The sequence below is a fragment of the Oncorhynchus masou genome, chromosome 31 (assembly GCF_036934945.1).
Source record: "Oncorhynchus masou masou isolate Uvic2021 chromosome 31, UVic_Omas_1.1, whole genome shotgun sequence".
In the NCBI taxonomy this organism is placed as follows: domain Eukaryota; kingdom Metazoa; phylum Chordata; class Actinopteri; order Salmoniformes; family Salmonidae; genus Oncorhynchus; species Oncorhynchus masou.
The window spans coordinates 61,263,730-61,284,014 of record NC_088242.1 but is presented as its reverse complement, the minus strand read 5'-3'; the positions used below and the strand labels follow the sequence as shown (position 1 = coordinate 61,284,014).

The window sequence follows — 20,285 nt, the reverse complement described above, 5'->3', positions numbered from 1 at the left end:
GTCTGACTGACAACATTTGTCATGTGATTTTACATGTAAAATCGGTGCACGCTTGGTTTGCAAATTACACTCAAAGTTACTATATACTCTCGGCCAGCAAAAGCTATTGTTGTGTCTGAGCTCTTAGTACAGTCAGAACCTATGGGCCCATATTTATTAAGTGTCTCCGAGAAAGAGTGCTGATCTAGGATCAGGTCCTCCCTGTCCATAACAATCCGATTAATTATGATCTAAAAGGCAAAACTGACACATTGGAAACATCAAAACTCAATACTGGAAGTTACAGACCGAGTATCTGATGCAACGAACGAGATCTGAAACAACAATACTCCGAGAGATAGTCATATCAAACCTTCTGTTCTCCCAGTTCTCTTGGCTTCTGCTGCCAGTTGTTCTGTTCCTCTCTGTTATCAGCTCAGAGAAAATGACCAAAGAGACAGATTTAATAACCAGGTGTGCCAACCCTGAGATAAGCCTGACCTGGCCTCTCTCCCAGGTCTCTCTTCTCTCCTTTCCTCTACCCAGTAAGGCTTTCACTGGGGAACCTCTCTCTTCTCTTTCTCTTTCGCTCAACCCCCCACCAACCCTCCCAACACATTTGCATACATCAAAACAAACAAGCAGCACCGGCAAAATTAATAATAAAGAAATTAAGCTTCCGTTGCACAGCCGGGCCAATTAGTTGAATGTCAGGGAATCATAATTGGAGAGAGAGGAGATTGCTGGGCGTTCTAAGTGCATAAGCCCCCTATTGAAAGGAGGCCCTGTACCCCCCTCCACCCCCATCTCGCCCCCACTCCTCAGCCAGAGCAGGTCGGGATGGGGGGAAATTAAAGGCCTTAAGACAGCCATAATTACATTATCAGACCTGGGGCCTGCAGGATTAGCTCAATCGCTCCAGTCAAGGCGGCCTTTCTTTTGTCATAGCGTGGAAAAAATCCCTCCGCTTCCCGGCCCTGGGATTTTGGTGCGGCTGCTGCGTATCTCTCCCCCTGACAAAGCCAGTCAAGGCGGGAATACAGAGCGAGGCGGGGAAGGAGGGATGAGGGTGGGGGGAGGATGAGGAAAACAAAACAGCAACAACAAAGCGGGAGGAAAATAATGAAGGTATTAATAAAGGAGGGAGAGAATAAAGACGCAGGTGAGGGCATGGGGAGGCTGGTGTAGAGTCTGTATCCACTAGCACAGACCTGGGATCAGGGCATGGGGAGGCTGGTGTAGAGTCTGTATCCACTAGCGCAGGCCTAGGATCAGGACATGGGGAGGCTGGTGTAGAGTCTGTATCCACTAGCGCAGGCCTGGGATCAGGGTATGGGGAGGCTGGTGTAGAGTCTGTATCCACTAGCGCAGGCCTGGGATCAGGGCATGGGGAGGCTGGTGCAGAGTGTCTCAACTACCAGCGGCCTGGGATCAGTTCTTAGATAAGTACAAAGTACGTAGAGATTTAGCACTGTGTATAGAGACCATTGTTTTGACTGGGGAGGAGGAGCGGATTAAAAGTCATGATCTAAAGTCAATTTGGGGTTTCACCGCTAAAGATTAAGGTTGGGATTAGAGGATGGTAAAATAACCAAGATCTGTGAATACAGGCAACTTCTACCTGGGAGCTTTAAAACCCATTCATCCCATGGGCACCAGCAGTGAGCCTGTACAGCACTGTCACACAACCAGCCCCTTTAAAATATTAGCATTAAATGCTGACAGTCATCTTAATTGAATTACAGAGTGAGTGAGTCGTGCTGCGCAGATAGACCCAGAGCATGCAGGCTCTGCTTATCTACACTGTGGAGCAGCACACTATAGGCCACTGTGCTGGAGGAAGGCTGTACAGGAAAATGTGTTAAAGGAAGTCTGTACAGGCAAATTTAAGTATGCTATCTCTAATTCTTTTTCTCACCCTCTCCCTCCCCTCCCGGAGGACCTGAGCCCTGGGACCATGCCTCAGGACTACCTGACCTGATGACTCCTTGCTGTCCCCAGTCCACCTGGTCGTGCTGCTGCTCCTGCTTAAACTGTTCTGCCTGCTGCTATGGAACCCTGACCTGTTCACCAAACGTGCTACCTGTCCCAGACCTGCTGTTTAGAACTCTCTTTCCACCGCACCTGCTGTCTCTAACCCTGACATTTACTCATGACATTTACATTTACTCCTGAGGTGCTGACCTGTTGCACCCTCTACAACCAGTGTGATTTTTATTATTTGACCCTGCTGGTCATCTATGAACGTTTGAACATCTTGGCCATGTTCTGTTATAATCTCCAACATGCACCGTTAGAAGAGGACTGGCCACCCCTCAGAGCCTTGTTCCTCTCTAGGTTTCTTCCAAGGTTCCTGCCTTTCTAGGGAGTTTTTCCTAGGCACCGTGCTCTACATCTGCATTGCTTGCTTTTTGAGGTTTTAGGGTGGGTTTCTGTTTTGGACTTTGTGACATCGGACTGACATAAAAAGGGCTTTATAAATACATTTGATTAATTGATTGATTGAAATGTGTAAAAGGAAGTTTGCACTGCCCAATGTACTCTGGTACACTACATGACCAAAAGTATGTGGACACCTGCTAGTCGAACATCTCATTCCAAAATCATGCGCATTAATATGGAGCTGGTCCCACCTTTGCTACTCCACTCTTCTGGGAAGGCTTTCCACTAGATGTTGGAACTTTGCTGTGGGGACTTGCTTCCATTCAGCCGCAAGGGTATTAGGGAGGTCGGGCATGTATTTATATGCTATAGCATTAAGATTTCCCTTCACTGGAACTAATTGGTCCTGCCTGAACCATGAAAAACAGCCCAAACCATTATTCCTTCTCCACCAAACTTTACAGTTGGCACTATGCTTTTGGGCAGGTAGCGTTCTCCTGGCATCTGCCAAACCCAGATTGTGAAGTTTGATTCATCACTACAGAGAACGCGTTTCCACTGCTCCAGAGTCCAATGGCGGCAAGTTTTACAACTGACGCTTGGCATTGCACATGGTGATCTTAGGCTTGTGTGTGGCTGCTTGGCCATGGAAACCCATTTCATGAAGCTCCTGACCAACAGTTATTGTGCTGACGTTGCTTCCAGAGGCAGGTTGGAACTCGGTAATGAGTGTTGCAACTGACAGAAGATTGTTACGCACTGAGCACTTCAGCACTCGCAGGTCCCATTCTGTGAGCTTGTGTGGCCTACCACTTCGAACTGAGCCGTTGTTGCTCCGAGTTGTTTCCACTTCACAATAACAGCACTTAAAGTTGACAGGGCAGAAATTTGATGAACTGACTTGTTGGAAAGGTGGCATCCTATGATGGGTGTCATGTTGAATGTCACTGAACTCTTCAGTAAGGCCATTTTACTGCTAATGTTTGTCTATGGAGATTTTATGGTGGTGTGCTCGATTGTATACACCTGTCAGCAACAGGAGTGACTGAAATAGCCAAATCCACTCATTTGAAGGGGTGTATATATAGGGGCGGCAGGGTAGCCTAGTGGTTAGAGCGTTGGACTAGTAACTGAAAGTTTGCAAGTTCAAACCCCCGAGCTGACAAGGTACAAATCTGTCATTCTGCCCCTGAACGGGCAGTTAACCCACTGTTCTGAGGCCATCATTGAAAATAAGAATATGTTCTTAACTGACTTGCCTAGTAAAATAAAAAAAATAGTGTAAGTCTGTACATCCCAATGTGCATCTCTATAGGCCAATGTGCAGTCTGCATAGACAATGTGCTGGAGTCTACTAACTGAGGGGGTAAACTAAACACACACAGAGGAGGTTTGCAAGAGTAATATTTTACTATTAGGATAGAGAAGTTATATTAGGATAGAAAGGTTATGTTAGGATAGAGAAAAACAGACCCTGATTCCGTAGATGGAGCTACCTGTCCAGCCAACTCCAGACACTTCAAATCAAATGTATTTATACAGTGGGGCAAAAAAGTATTTAGTCAGCCACCAATTGTGCAAGTTCTCCCACTTAAAAAGATGAGAGGCCTGTAATTTTCATTATAGGTACACTTCAACTATGACAGACAAAATGAGAAGAAAAAAAAATCGAGAAAATCACATTGTAGGATTTTTAATGAATTTATTTGCAAATTATGGTGGAAAATAAGTATTTGGTCAATAACAAAAGTGTATCTCAATACTTTGTTATATACCCTTTTTTGGCAGTGACAGAGGTCAAACGTTTTCTGTAAGTCTTCACAAGGGTTTCACACACTGTTGCTGGTATTTTGGCCCATTCCTCATCTCCTCTAGAGCAGTGATGTTTTGGGGCTGTTGCTGGGCAACACAGACTTTCAACTCCCTCCAAAGATTTTCTATGGGGTTGAGATCTGGAGACTGGCTAGGCCACTCCAGGACCTTGAAATGCTTCTTACGAAGCCACTCCTTCGTTGCCCGGGCGGTGTGTTTGGGATCATTGCCATGCTGAAAGACCCAGCCACGTTCCATCTTCAATACCCTTGCTGATGGAAGGAGGTTTTCACTCGAAAATCTCACGATACATGGCCCCATTCATTTTTTCCTTTACACGGATCAGTTGTCCTGGTCCCCTTGCAGAGAAACAGCCCTAAAGCATGATGTTTCCACCCCCATGCTCCACAGTAGGTATGGTGTTCTTTGGATGCAACTCAGCATTCTTTGTCCTCCAAACACGACGAGTTGAGTTTTTACCAAAAAGTTATATTTTGGTTTCATCTGACCATATGACATTCTCCCAATCTTCTTCTGGATCATCCAAATGATCCATCCTTCTCCCTTACCTCACCTCGCTCATCAACTCATCCCTGACCGCTGGCTACGTCCCTTCCGTCTTCAAGAGAGCGAGAGTTGCACCCCTTCTGAAAAAACCTACACTCGATCCCTCCGATGTCAACAACTACAGACCAGTATCCCTTCTTTCTTTTCTCTCCAAAACTCTTGAACGTGCCGTCCTTGGCCAGCTCTCCCGCTATCTCTCTCAGAATGACCTTCTTGATCCAAATCAGTCAGGTTTCAAGACTAGTCATTCAACTGAGACTGCTCTTCTCTGTATCACGGAGGCGCTCCGCACTGCTAAAGCTAACTCTCTCTCCTCTGCTCTCATCCTTCTAGACCTATCGGCTGCCTTCGACACTGTGAACCATCAGATCCTCCTCTCCACCCTCTCCGAGTTGGGCATCTCCGGCGCGGCCCACGCTTGGATTGCGTCCTACCTGACAGGTCGCTCCTACCAGGTGGCGTGGCAAGAATCTGTCTCCTCGCCACGCGCTCTCACCACTGGTGTCCCCCAGGGCTCTGTTCTAGGCCCTCTCCTATTCTCGCTATACACCAAGTCACTTGGCTCTGTCATAACCTCACATGGTCTCTCCTATCATTGCTATGCAGACGACACACAATTAATCTTCTCCTTTCCCCCTTCTGATGACCAGGTGGCGAATCGCATCTCTGCATGTCTGGCAGACATATCAGTGTGGATGACGGATCACCACCTCAAGCTGAACCTCGGCAAGACGGAGCTGCTCTTCCTCCCGGGAAGGACTGCCCGTTCCATGATCTCGCCATCACGGTTGACAACTCCATTGTTTCCTCCTCCCAGAGCGCTAAGAACCTTGGCGTGATCCTGGACAACACCCTGTCGTTCTCAACTAACATCAAGGCGGTGGCCCGTTCCTGTAGGTTCATGCTCTACAACATCCGCAGAGTACGCCCCTGCCTCACACAGGAAGCGGCGCAGGTCCTAATCCAGGCACTTGTCATCTCCCGTCTGGATTACTGCAACTCGCTGTTGGCTGGGCTCCCTGCCTGTGCCATTAAACCCCTACAACTCATCCAGAACGCCGCAGCCCGTCTGGTGTTCAACCTTCCCAAGTTCTCTCACGTCACCCCGCTCCTCCGCTCTCTCCACTGGCTTCCAGTTGAAGCTCGCATCCGCTACAAGACCATGGTGCTTGCCTACGGAGCTGTGAGGGGAACGGCACCGCAGTACCTCCAGGCTCTGATCAGGCCCTACACCCAAACAAGGGCACTGCGTTCATCCACCTCTGGCCTGCTCGCCTCCCTACCACTGAGGAAGTACAGTTCCCGCTCATCCCAGTCAAAACTGTTTGCTGCTCTGGCCCCCCAATGGTGGAACAAACTCCCTCACGACGCCAGGACAGCGGAGTCAATCACCACCTTCCGGAGACACCTGAAACCCCACCTCTTCAAGGAATACCTAGGATAGGATAAAGCAATCCTTCTCACCCCCCCTAAATTATTTAGTTGCACTATTGTAAAGTGGCTGTTCCACTGATGTCAGAAGGTGAATTCACCAATTTGTAAGTCGCTCTGGATAAGAGCGTCTGCTAAATGACTTAAATGTAAATGTAAATGTAAATGCTCTCTAGCAAACTTCAGTCGGGCCTGGACATGTACTTAAGCAGGGGGACACGTCTGGCACTGCAGGATTTGAGTCCCTGGCAGCGTAGTGTGTTACTGATGGTAGGCTTTGTTACTTTGGTCCCAGCTCTCTGCAGGTCATTCACTAGGTCCCCCGGTGTGGTTCTGGGATTTTTGCTCACCGTTCTTGGGATCATTTTGACCCCACGGGGTGAGATCTTGCGTGGAGCCCCAGATCGAGGGAGATCAGTGGTCCTGTATGTCTTCCATTTCCTAATAATTGCTCCCACAGTTGATTTCTTCAAACCAAGCTGCTTACCTATTGCAGATTCTGTCTTCCCAGCCTGGTGCAGGTCTACAATTTTGTTTCTGGTGTCCTTTGACAGCTCTTTGGTCTTGGCCATAGTGGAGTTTGGAGTGTGACTGTTTGAGGTTCTGGACAGGTGTCTTTTATACTGATTACAAGTTCAAACAGGTGCCATTAATACAGGTAACGAGTGGAGGACAGAGGAGCCTCTTAAATAAGAAGTTACAGGTCTGTGAGAGCCAGAAATCTTGCTTGTTTGTAGGTGACCAAATACTTATTTTCCACCATAAATTTGCTAATAAATTCATTAAAAATCCTACAATGTGATTTACTGTATTGTTTTTCTCATTTTGTCTGTCATAGTTGAAGTGTACCTATGATGATAATTACAGGCCTCTCTCATCTTTTTAAGTGGGAGAGCTTGCACAATTGGTGGCTGACTAAATGCTTTTTTGCCCCACTGTATATATCGCCCTTCTTACATCAGCTGATATCTCAAAGTGCTGTACAGAAACCCAGCCTAAAACCTCAAACAGCAAGCAATGCAGGTGTAGAAGCACGGTGGCCAGGAAAAACTCCCTAGAAAGGCCAAAACCCAGGAAGAAACCTAGAGAGCAACCAGGCTATGAGGGGTGGCCAGTCATCTTCTGGCTGTGCCAGGTAGAGATTATAACAGAACATGGCCAAGATGTTCAAATGTTCATAAATGGTCAAATAATAATAATCACAGTGGTTATCGAGGGTGCAGCAAGTCAGCACCTTAGGAGTAAATGTCAGTTGGCTTTTCATAGCCGATCATTAAGAGTATCTCTACCACTCCTGCTGTCTCTAAAGAGTTGAAAACAGCAGGTCTGGGACAGGTAGCACGTCCGGTGAACAAGTCAGGGTACCATAGCCGCAGGCAGAACAGTTGAAACTGGAGCAGCAGTATGGCCAGGTGGACTGGGGACAGCAAGGAGTCATCGGGCCAGGTTGTCCTGAGGCATGGTCCTAGGGCTCAGGTCCTCCGAGAGAGAGAAAGAAAGAGGAAAGAGAAAATTAGAGAGAGCATACTTAAATTCACACAGGACACCGGATAAGACAGGAGAAGTCCTCCAGATATAACAAACTGACCCTAGCCCCCCGACACAAACTACTGCAGCATAAATACTGGGGGCTGGGACAGGAGGGGTCAGGAGACACTGTGGCCCCTTCTAGGTTAGACTACTGCAATGCTTTACTTTCCGGCTCCCCGGATAAAGCACGAAATAAACATCAGTTAGTGCTAAATACGGCTGCTAGAATCCTGACTAGAACCAAAAAAAATTGATCATATTACTGCTAGCCTCCCTACACTAGCTTCCTGTTAAGGCAAGGGCTGATTTCAAGATTTTACTGCTAACCTAGAAAGCATTACATGGGCTTGCTCCTACCTATCTTTCTGATTTGGTCCTGCCGTACATACCTACATGTACGCTACGGTCACAAGACGCAGGCCTCCTAATTGTCCCTAGAATTTCTAAGCAAACAGCTGTAGGCAGGGCTTTCTCCTATAGAGCTCCATTTTTATGGAATGGTCTGCCTACCCATGTGAGAGACGCAGACTCTGTCTCAACTTTTAAGTCTTTACTGAAGACACATCTCTTCAGTGGGTCATATGATTGAGTGTAGTCTGGCCCAGGAGTGTGAAGGTGAACGGAAAGGCTCTGGAGCAACGAACTGCCCTTGCTGTCTCTGCCTGGCCAGTTCCCCTCTCTCCACTGGGATTCTCTGCCTCTAACCCTATTACAGGGGCTGAGTCACTGGCTTACTGGTGCTCTTTCATGCCGTCCCTAGGAGGGGTGCGTCACTTGAGTGGGTTGAGTCACTGACGTGATCTTCATGTCTGGGTTGGCAACTGTCACTTGTTGCCATGGTAGTCTCTGTCGTCCACCTTGTTCTCTCCTTGGGCCAGGATCACCCTGCACACCATCACCGCCAGCTAAATATACTTGGCCCGGAATTTAAACTCCTTCACCTGGAAGTGGAAGTGGGGGGAGGGGGGTCAATTCCATTTCAAATTCTATTCAGCAAGTAAACTGAAATTACAATTTCTCAGATACGCAATGGGGGATATTGGAATTTATATTTCAGTTTACTTCCTGAATTAGCATGGAATTGACCCCAACCCCAGTAGTAGTAGGAAGTCACTAGATCAAACCTAAGTGGACCAATGAGGAACGTTTTTGACTGCAATGTACAAAATAAAGAGGGTTGATCCAGCTAGCTAAATGATATGGAATCGGTTCTATGTTAACACACTTATATTAGTCAAGAATAGGTAGGTAGGTAAGGGTACAGGTGACAAAACTAAATCATCTGATGGTGTGGTGAGCACAGTGCTTTAACCAACACCTATCTCATTGATACTGCTGATAGTCCATAGTAAATCCCATGCCACACTGGGCAGGGCAGGTGTGTATAAAACTGTTGTTGATGTGGTCAATCTGATAGCACTTACAGGGACATGAGTGAGGATGAGGGAAGCTCTCTAGCGTCCTCCATCTTGGTCTTCTTGGGCCCTCCTCATACGCGCTGTCGCCGCACTTTATTCCCAATGTATTTCAGAGCCCAGGTAACACACACATGCAGAGGGATATGAGTACAAACTCTGAAACTGCCCAGCAATATAAAACAGGCAAGCCGTATCTCAGCTCACAAAGTGACAAACTTTAAAAGAAAGAACCGGAGGCGTAATTCTAAAGTAATGAAAATGTGAGATGCACGTTTACTATCACGATAAGAAAAGGAGGACACAAGTTAACATTCTGAGGGATCAAAGTTGCAGCAGGTCAAGTGACTCACAAAAGCCACGACCAGGGATGTGTCAGCCCTTATGCCCCACCCCCGACACCCACACTACACAAACACACCACTGTCACACTGAGTCAGCAATAGTCTGTGTCGAGCTCTAGAGAGATGGCCAGTGAGACTGAGCATGTCCTCCTAGACCACCCACCCTGCAGGCTATAACCATTGGCTCTTGAGGACGACCAGTGGAGAGTCAACCATGCCAGCCTATTCAACTATGTCCTGTCCTGTGTTTTACACTACAATAATGGCAAATGTAAAAACAGTAAATGTGAAGTCCATTTGTAAGCTTTATGAAATGCATGTACAATGGAACATGGGCATTTCTAAAGCTTATTTGCTTCAACAAACAACATATTTGCCATTTAAATAGACATACTTACAGTATATAGTAGGGGGGGGGACTACGGCTGATGAAAAGCGGCCTGCAGTGGATTTTGCATAAACAGTTTAATCAAAACAAATTGTAGTTAACTAAATGCGCCGCTTGGTTCATAGACCCATGGTTATGTGAGTAGCCTTCGATATACACTGAGTATACCAAACATTAGGAACACATTTCTAATATTGAGTTGCACCCCCCTTTTTTTGCCCTCTGAACAGTCTCAACTCATCGGGGCATGGACTCTACAAGGTGTCAAAAGCGTTCCACAGGGATGCTGGCCCATGTTGACTCTAATGCTTCCCATCGTTGTTTCAAGTTGGCTGAATGTACGTTGGGTGGTGGACCATTCTTGATACACACGGGAAACTGTTGAGTGTGAAAAACTCAGCAGCGTTGCAGTTCTTGACATAAACCGCTGCACCTGGCACCTACTACCATACCCTGTTCAAAGGCAGTTAAATCTTTTCTCTTTCCCATTCACCTTCTGAATGGCACGCATATACTATCCATGTCTCAATTGTCTCTAAGCTTAATAATCTTTCTTTCACCTGTCTCCTCCCCTTCACCTACACTGATTGAAGTGGATTTAACAAGTGACATCAATAAGGGATCATAGCTTCCAACTGGATTCACCTGGTCAGTCTGTCATGGAAAGAGCCGGTGTTCCTAATGTTTTATATAGTCAATGTTCTTCATACTTCAAAATGTATTAACACGCCTCGACTTTTTCCACATTTTGTTGTTACAGCCTGAATTTAAAATGATTGCATTGAGAGATGTTTTGTCACACACAATATCCCGTAATGTCAAAGTGGAATTACGTTTTTTTTACAAAATAATAAAAGATGAAAAGCTAGAGTCAATAAGTATTCAACCCTTTTATTATGGCAAGTCCAAATAAGTTCAGGAGTAAAAATGTGCTTAACAAGTCACATAATAAGTTGTATGGACTCACTCTGTGTGCAATAATAGTGTTTTACATGATTTTACAATGACTCTCTCAACTCCGTACCCCACGACACATATAGATAATTGTAAGGTCCCTCAGTTGAGCAGTGTATTTCAAACACAGATTCAACCACAAAAACCAGGGAAGTTTTCCAATGCCTCGCAATGAAGGGCACCTATTGGTAGATGGTAACAACAACAAAAAAGACATTGAATATCAAGTTATTAATTACCCTTTGGATGGTGTATCAATACGCCCAGACACTACAGAGATGCAGGCGTCCTTCCTAACTCAGTTGCCGTAGAGGAAGGAAACCACTCAGGGATTTCACCATGAGGCCAATGGTGACTTTAAACAGTTACAGAGTTTAATGGCTGTGATAGGAGAAAACTGAGGATGGATCAACAAGCATATTGTTACTCCACAATAGAAACCTAATTGACAGAGTAAAAAGACGTAAGCTTGAACAGAATAAACACTATTCCAAAACATGCATTCTGTTTGCAACAAGGCGCTAAAGTAATACTGCAAAAAATGTGGCAAAGCAATTAACTTTTTGTCCTGAATACAAGGTGTTATGTTTGGGACAAATCCAATACAACATATTACTTATCTATTATGTCGTTAAGTTTTTGTCATTCTTTAGTTTTTTTTGTTGTATGTCTGTTGTGTAGTAAATATTTCAGCTTTTATTTTCTTTGTGTTTATTTGTTTTCTCCTGTGAAGCACATTTCGTTGCATTCCATGTCTGAAATGTGCTGTATAAATAAAGCTGGATTTGGTTTGATTACGGAGTACCACTCTCCGTATTTTCAAGCATTCTGGTGGCTGCATCACGTTATGGATATTCTTGTAATCATTAAGGACTGGGGAGTTTTTCCAGGATAAAGAAACAAACTGAATGGAAGCAAAATACCTGGTTCAGCTTGCTTTCCACCAGAGACTGGAAGATTAATTTACCTTTCAGCAGCACAATAACCTTAAATACAAGTCCAAATCTACACTGGAGTTGCTTACTTTGGGGCGGCAGGTAGCGTAGTGGTTAGAGCGTTAGGTCAGTAACCGAAAGGTTCGCCGGATTGAATCCCTGAGCTTACAAGGATAAAAATCTATTGTTCTGCCCTGGAAAAAGGCAGTTTGCCCACTGTTCCCCGGTAGGCCGTCATTGTCAATAAGAATTTGTTCTTAACTGACTTGCCTAGTTAAATAAAGGTTAAATAAAAAAATTACCAAGAAGAAAGTGGTGGCTGGGTTACAGTTTTGAATTATATCTGCTTGAATATCTATGGCAAGACCTGAAAATAGTTGTCTAGCAATGATCAACTACCAATTTGACAGAGCTTGAATAATTTTTTAAAGAATAATGGGCAAATGTTGCACAATCCAGAGACCTACCCTGAAAGCTCACAGCTGGAATTGCTGCCAAAGATGATTCTAACATGTATTGACTCAGCGGGTTGAATACTTATCTAATCAAGATATAGTGTTTTATTTTTCATAAACTAAACAAAAAATATAAAATGCAACATGCAACAATTCCTAAGATTTTAATGAGTTATAGTTCATAAGGAAATCAGACAATTTAACTAAATTCATTAGGCCCTAATCTATGGATTTCATATTATTTTCCTCGTGCAGCACGACACATTTCCGTCGCATAGAGTTGATCAGGCTGTTGATTGTGGCCTGTGGAATCTTGTCCCACTCCTCTTGAATTTCTGTGCGAAGTTGCTGGATCCAGATCATTCCAAACGGGCTCAATGGGTGACATGGCTGATGAGTATGCAGGCCATTGAAGAACTGGGACATTTTCAGCTTCCAGGAATTGTGTACAGACCCTTGCGGCATTATCATGCTGAAAGATGATGGATGGCGGATGGAGGCGGATGAATGGCATGACAATGGGCCTCAGGATCTTGTCATAGTATCTTTGTGCATTCAAATTTCCATCGATAAAATGCATATGTGTTCGCTGTTCGTAGCTTACGCTGCAGTTGGTCTGTGGTTTGCAGTTGTGAGGCCAGTTGAACGTACTGCCAAATTCTCTAAAACAACGATGAGGCAGCTTATGGTAGAGAAATTAACATTCAATTCTCTGGCAACAGCTTTGGTGGACATTTCTGCACTCAGCATGCCAATTGCATGCTCCCTCAAAACTTGAGACATCTGTGGCAGTGTTGTGTGACAAAACTGCACAATGGCCATTAACCGTCCCCAGCACAAGGTGCACCTGTGTAATGTCCATGTTGTTTAATCAGTTTCTTGATATGTCACACCTGTCAGGTGGATGGATTATCTTTGCACAGCAGAAATGCTCACTAACAAGGATGTAAACAACAACAAAAATCTTCCACTTCAACATTAGAGTATTTTGTGTAGCTCGTAGACAAGAAAATTACAATTAAATACATTTTAATCCTATTTTGTTCACAGCAAATGTGGAAAAAGTCAAGGGGTGTAAATACTTTCTGAATGCACTATGTACAAATTCTAATGGACCTATATATGTTTTAATAAATGCCCTTTTCCTGGCCCAACAAATTAGTCCCCAAAAAATCTGTGCGGCCCTCCGCCCTCTGTTGAATTTCTAAATCTCAAGTTTTTACTTTTTTTTTCAATTGAACCTTTATTTAACTAGACAAGTCAATTAAGAACACATTCTTATTTACAATGACGTCTACCCTGGCCAAACCCTAACGGCGCTGGGCCAATTGTGCGACTCTCTATGGGTCTGTAGTGACACCTCTAGCACTGAGATGCAGTGCCATAGACGGCTGCGCCACCCAGGAGCCCACCCCTGGTCTAATATCTATTTAAGGCTTTATGTCTACTGAGGCATAGTTTGACGTATCAAACATCAAATGTATAATGAGAACAACACTGAAAAGGCATCAACAACATGCATTCAAATCTGATCCAACGGCCGTTGCTAGGATGCTAATATGGCCCTCGTCAATGCATTGCTGGTTCCTCCTACTGAATAAGGGTCTTTATCCAGACAAATTGGGGCATTGCATTCATCAACACATATCAAAAAAGGACATGTTGGCCTATTGAGAAATGACTTGAGGAGGATTATTCTTTAATTACTAGGCAAGACAAAGGTTGTGTCCCAAACGCAAGACTCATCTCCTCTTGCTAGAATACATTCTATTCTTCAGTCCTAGTCCTCAGGAAGACATTATTAGAGGGTGCGGTATGAGTGAGATTACGCGTGGGTGGGAGGGATGGAGGGAAGGTATAAGGGCAAAATAGAGGAGAAACGTGGAGGAGGTGGTTTAAGGGCAAGGATTGAGGTGGATGACGGAGGTATCAGGGAAGTTTGGAGGGGTGAGGACATATGGTGGAGATGTATAAGTGAATGGATGATGATGAAGTGGAGGAGAAAGAGGTATAAAGGATGTGATGTGACAAAGAGGATGGGAGAGGTGGATGGAGGAAGAAAAGAGAGGTTGGCAGGAGATGGAGAAGTGAGGAAGTGGGTGGAGGAAGGCGCAATGTGGGTGTACACGGAGTGAAAGGTAGAAAAAAGATAAAGGGAGAGGTACAGACAAGAGAAGTCAGGGAGAGGTGAGGCAGGAACTCTGACATTTGCTTATGCTATTGCGAAGCTGTGGGAACAGGGCTGGCTGGCCCACAATGCATCTGGGGCCGTGCTGCTTGGCAGCTTTGCAGTGTGCGGCAAGGGCCAGGAGGAATTCACCCAGGATGCATGAAGGCAGAGCAAACAAACCAGGCAGGCCAACACTCCACACTGGTGATTACTCTAAATGGTACAAGGCCACATTGGACACAGTTATCTTCCGGGTGATTCTCAAAAAACTTGGCATGACCACAAACCCAAGGGCTCCTTTAAATGTAACCATTCCAACTATTGCAGTAATATTGCACAGAAGAAGTATTTTGTTGAAACAGCTTCCAAAATGGAGTATTACGTCAAGCATTTCATTAACTGTAAAACCACTCATGTCATCTATAGATTGGAATGTCCACAGTGCAAGGTGTTCTACATTGGATGGATAAAGTGACGCCTTCAAGACCGCTTAAATCAAATCAAATTTATTTATATAGCCCTTCGTACATCAGCTGATATCTCAAAGTGCTGTACAGAAACCCAGCCTAAAACCCCAAACAGCAAGCAATGCAGGTGTAGAAGCACTTAGCTTAGCGGAACACAAGTACGCCATACGGGTAGGTAATGAAGACTACCCCATGGCAATGCACTACAAGTCCTTACACCATGGCAACCCTGCCTCCCTACAAGCTATGGGTATTGATCATATTCCGGCCTCTATTAGAAAAGGGGACCATCTTAAAAAGTTAAACCAAAGGGAAAGTTTTTGGATTTACAAACTACAGGCCACTAAATACCCTGGTTTAAATGAAGATATGGATTTCTCACCCTTCCTGTAGAGTTGTGATGGGTCCATTTGCTGTCATCCAGTGGACATTTTGCTTAATATGCCCTCGGCTATGGTTAGACTGTTGTTGTTCATGTTTTGCTGTGTTCTAGTGTACTATGGAATATATTGCTTTCTTATTCTTGACACTTCTCCCAGTCATATTTAAGGTTAGAACTACCTTTTAGTCTTCTGATACAACTCCAAGTTAGAAGTATTTTTATGATAACTTATCTACATTATTTCACCTTTTAATGTGAAATATGTATTGCTTACTAGGTGTGTCCAATCAATTTTGTAACCACTCCTTCTTCTAATTAGGGCTAATTGGAAAAGCTGTTCAAAAGACGACATTGTATTCCTTTTTTTGTACTCCCTGACGAAGGCCATGCTGCCGAAACGCGTCGGTTTAAAAAAAACAACTTTGTTTCTATTGAACATGCCATACTAATAAAGGCATTTTAATTAATTATATGAGTGCCTTGGTCCTCCTTTCTTTTTGATGACCAATTTACCCCTTTTACCAAAGAGCACCTTTTATCTACCAAAATGTACTATTGTGTACCTTAGTAGCGCTTCCCTTCCTCCTCTTTCTACTAGCCACATTGGACATGTTTGGAGAGGGCTGGCCAAGAGGAAATCAACGATGCTACTGCTGCCAACAGGTTAATAGAGCAATTTTAATCTAGGTGTCACGGATATGAACCTTATTGAGTGATAAAGATGCCCAAATGTTTAACAGAAGGAGGATGACTGAAAGCTAAGACAACTCACTGAAAGTAGGGATTTTTTAAAAAAATGTGTTCTGCTGTTGCTTGAATGAATCCAATCAAATTTTCAGCTCAAAAATTAGTAGCAATTGTTATATAATGGTAATAGATGCAGCATGTTCACATACTGAAATTAGCTAAAACATTAGATTAGCTCATTTTTATATTGCATAATCAAATTAGGTCTTAATGAGTAGCACAAGTGGGTTCCACTACCAACACATTGAACAGCAAGGCTGAACAGGGTAGTGGAAGAGCTTGGCATTTTCTGTATTCTGTTGGCATATTTTAGTCAGACAGCGCCCTCATGTGGACTCAGGTGTAACCACATTACACAGCAGTTTGAGTTGAGTGTGGTGGCAAGTGAACTAACGTTTTGATAAACAGACATGCCAATACAGTCTTACAATAATAAAGCACTAAAGTAAGCAAGAAATCAGAAAACATTCATATAATGAATCAATCATGAAAGAAAGTAGGTATGGAAATATCAATAGGAGCAAAGCATCTACACCAAACTGCAGCTAGAGTCTAACTAGGGAGACTCACAATCTGGTCAAGTCATTCTAGGTATGAGTGAGGCTCCCACTGCTCCCATCCTGTCCTGCCCTATGATAATGTGGTTCTTTGATAGCTGCTCCTGGACCAGAATGACCTTCTTCTGACCTTTGATAATGAAGTGGACCCTTGTGGATGTAGAGAGAAGGACACAAGTACACACACACACACACACACACACACACACACACACACACACTCCTATGCATTCTGATGCTAGGCATTACTGCAGTCGTTCTAGGGTACTAGGGATGGGCCACCGTGTGTGCATGTTTTTTGTTCTAGCCTACCTGCAGGTAACACATACTGCAGGCAGACCTCCAGGAGCAGAGTTGCCACCATGTAAGGTGTTCAGCTAGGTTGTCTACCAGGGTCCAGAGGGTACTCATTGGGTTTGGAGTACTCCATGACCATCTTCCCTGTGAGGACACAGTTAGAGCTGTGTAGCATCGTGGGCATCCTGGGTCGAATACAGTTCAACGCACCGTTAGTAGGACAATGTCAGAAAGAGTAGGCGCTATTTTCCAGTTACGCCGACAGCGGCGGACAAACATCTGGACTGAAGGTATGTTGACCTCAACTTCTTGCTCTGGAAAGTGTGGGGGCTGATACCCCATGGAGCATTCAAAGGGGGATAGGAAAGCCAGAGAGTTCGACGAGTGCCAGGACGAGAGGTAAGCCTGGAAGAGTGAGCCCATTCCAGGACCTGAGGCCGGACCGAATCAGGAACGAACAGCTGGTTAGCCGGCCCCACCTCATGGTCCAACTGGGAATGCTGTGCCTTGCAGACCAGAGCCTCAATTTCCCAAACAACAGAAGCCACCAAACAAGAGGTAGGGAGGATGGTCTCAGATTCAGAGGTAGTGGCAGTGGAACTGTACAGACGGGATAGAGCGTCTGGCTTCACTTTTTTTGACCCTGGGCCATAGGAGATGGTGAAATTGGCAATGCGGAGGTATTGTAAATTCTTATGATCCGTCCATACCAGAAATGGATGTCCGCCCCTTTCAGCCAGTGTCTCCGCTCCTCCAGAGCCATCTTAACTGCTAGGAATTCCCAGTTCCCAACATCATAATTCCTCTCCGCAGAGTTGAGACGATGGGACATGAAAGCACAAGGATGAAGCTTTTGGTCCTGGACGGATCACTGGGAAAGAACGGACCCTACTCCCACGTCAGAAGCATCAACCTCCACCACAAACTGACGAGTTGGGTCCGGATGGATTAGGATGGGAGCAGTAGTAAATCTCTGCTTTGGATCCCCAAAAGCCAGGGTGCTGATCCCTGAATGAAACAGCCGTAGAAGTTTGCAAAACCCAGAAACCATTGGAGCTGCACCTTGGACGTGGGCTGGGGCCAATCCACCACCACTCATTCTCCCAATTCATCTGTACATTCTCCTCAGCAATAATGTATCCCAGAAAGGAGATAGTTGAGTGGTGGAACTCGCACTTCGCAGCCTCTCCAAAAGGTGCTGAATGACCTGTCGAACATAGAGAACGTGTTCCTGGGCAGAACGAGAGAAAATTAAGAATGTCGTCGAGGTAGACAAAAACAAAACAATTCAACATGTCCCGGAGCACATCGTTAACCAGTGCCTGGAAGACAGCAGGCGCGTGAGTCCAAACGGCATAACCAGGTACTCATTGTGTCCACTGGCAGTGTTGAAAGCTGTCTTCCACTTGTCTCCTTCACGTATCTGCACAATGTGGTAGGCATTCCGAAGGTCCAATTTTGAAAAGATAGTAGCCCCCTGGAGAGGTTCAAAAGCTGAGGAGAGGAGTGGTAGAGGGTACCGATTTTTAATTGTAATATCATTGAGGACCTGGTAATAAATACATGGACGCAGGGTCTTGTCCTTCTTTCCCACAAAGAAGAATCCTGCGCCGGCAGGAGAGGCAAAGGGGCGAATGCTCCCAACAGCCAGTGAGTCCTCGATGTACTCATCCATGGCCTTGGTCTCAGGACCGGACAGGGAATATAGCCGGCCTCCAGACGGTGTGGTGCCCGGAAGGAGATCAATAGCACAATCGTAAGGACGGTGTGGAGGAAGGGAGGTAGCACGAGTATTGCTGAAAACCTCCAGGAGGTCATGATACTCTGCGGGCATGGCCGAGAGATCCGAGGCCATACTTAATCCTGGAGACAGACGTTTCGGAGATGGCTGTGCCGCCTTTAGGCAGTGTGAATGGCAAAATGAGCTCCAACCCAGAATGGAACCCGTAGTCCAGTCAATATCTGGGTCGTGTTTTTGGAGCCAAGAAAAACCCAAAACATCAGGTATGTGGGAGGACTTAATGAGGAGCTGAATTGACTCACTGTGGTTTCCAGATACCCGCATATTAATTCCTTGGTATGGAGCATCGGAAAATGCCCATGGTTAGATCGATTAGGATATAATTTAGAATCACTGGTAAATTTGAGGATTTTCAATAATAAGACAGAATAGCAAGCCGCACGGCCATACAGATTAGGGTAGCGCTTGACATGTTGCTAGCACGGGAGGGGGGAGCGTGCAAAATGATAGGTGACCATTGCTGTACATTCATACCCAGGGGTGAGGGTAACTTGACTATGGTAGTGGAACATCTGAAAGAGCGCAGCGGTGATCTCGCAAACAAACACCAACCAGACAACGATTGGAATCTGTTTGGATGGGTTCAGTCATTATTTGGTGTTATGTGAGCTACAATATACAGTGCCTTGCGAAAGTATTCGGCCCCCTTGAACTTTGCGACCTTTTGCCACATTTCAGGCTTCAAACATAAAGATATAAAACTGTATTTTTTTGTGAAGAATCAACAAGTGGGACACAATCATGAAGTGGAACGACATTTATTGGATATTTCAAACTTTTTTAACAAATCAAAAACTGAAAAATTGGGCGTGCAAAATTATTCAGCCCCCTTAAGTTAATACTTTGTAGCGCCACCTTTTGCTGCGATTACAGCTGTAAGTCGCTTGGGGTATGTCTATCAGTTTTGCACATCGAGAGACTGAAATTTTGGGCGGTGCATGGAACGGATTTCCACTGCTCATGGGCCACCACCGAGGGGTCTGCTAGTAGAGCTGCGGTAGGGGAGATGGCTGAGCGAGCTGCTCTCGGACAACCAGGGCTGGTGCTTGTACAGTGGATACAGGGGTATAATAGGGGAGTGGAATGTCATTATCATCATCCCTGTTTCTCCTTCTAACTTTCTTTCACCATTATTCCTTTAACTGTCTTTTGGCTTCCCTCTCCCACTTTCTAAACTTACTCTCAGTCTATTAGACATGTCATGCCTTTCTTAGTTTCCTCAAACGTTTCTAATTTCTTTCTATATTCTGCTAATACAATTTCACTCAATGTGAAATCTTCTACTTTGTGCCACAGTGGTGCCTGTTCCAGAATATCCCTACCCCATTTATCCGCCATGACCTTCACTGGTCTGGCTACTGGATCGGGCAGGCAAGGTTCTCGCTTGCTGCTCATGGCTCCCATTGTGAAACTCCGCTATACACACACACTCAAACACAAACATACAAACAACAGTGTTTAATTAGGAACGTCTTCCTTCCTTTTACATTTTTTTAATAGAATTATTCTATGTCATTTTAAAATGTTATACCCACATGGCAGTTCCTCCTATGCAAATTCCCATGTAGGTTTTCAAATGTATAGCTGGTTTCCCAATCATAACCAAATGTTTTACCAGTACACTAATTAATTTGAATTATCAAAATGTATTTACAATGCACATTCTCTCTTT

The 20,285-nt window shown here is 44.9% G+C and overlaps 1 pseudogene; it reads right to left on the bottom strand.

Annotated features, from left to right (window-relative positions):
- Positions 1-18,667, bottom strand: part of LOC135524979 (DNA-directed RNA polymerase III subunit RPC2-like) — a 39,256-nt pseudogene extending 20,589 nt beyond the window's left edge.
- Positions 18,668-20,285: the final 1,618 nt, after the last annotated feature.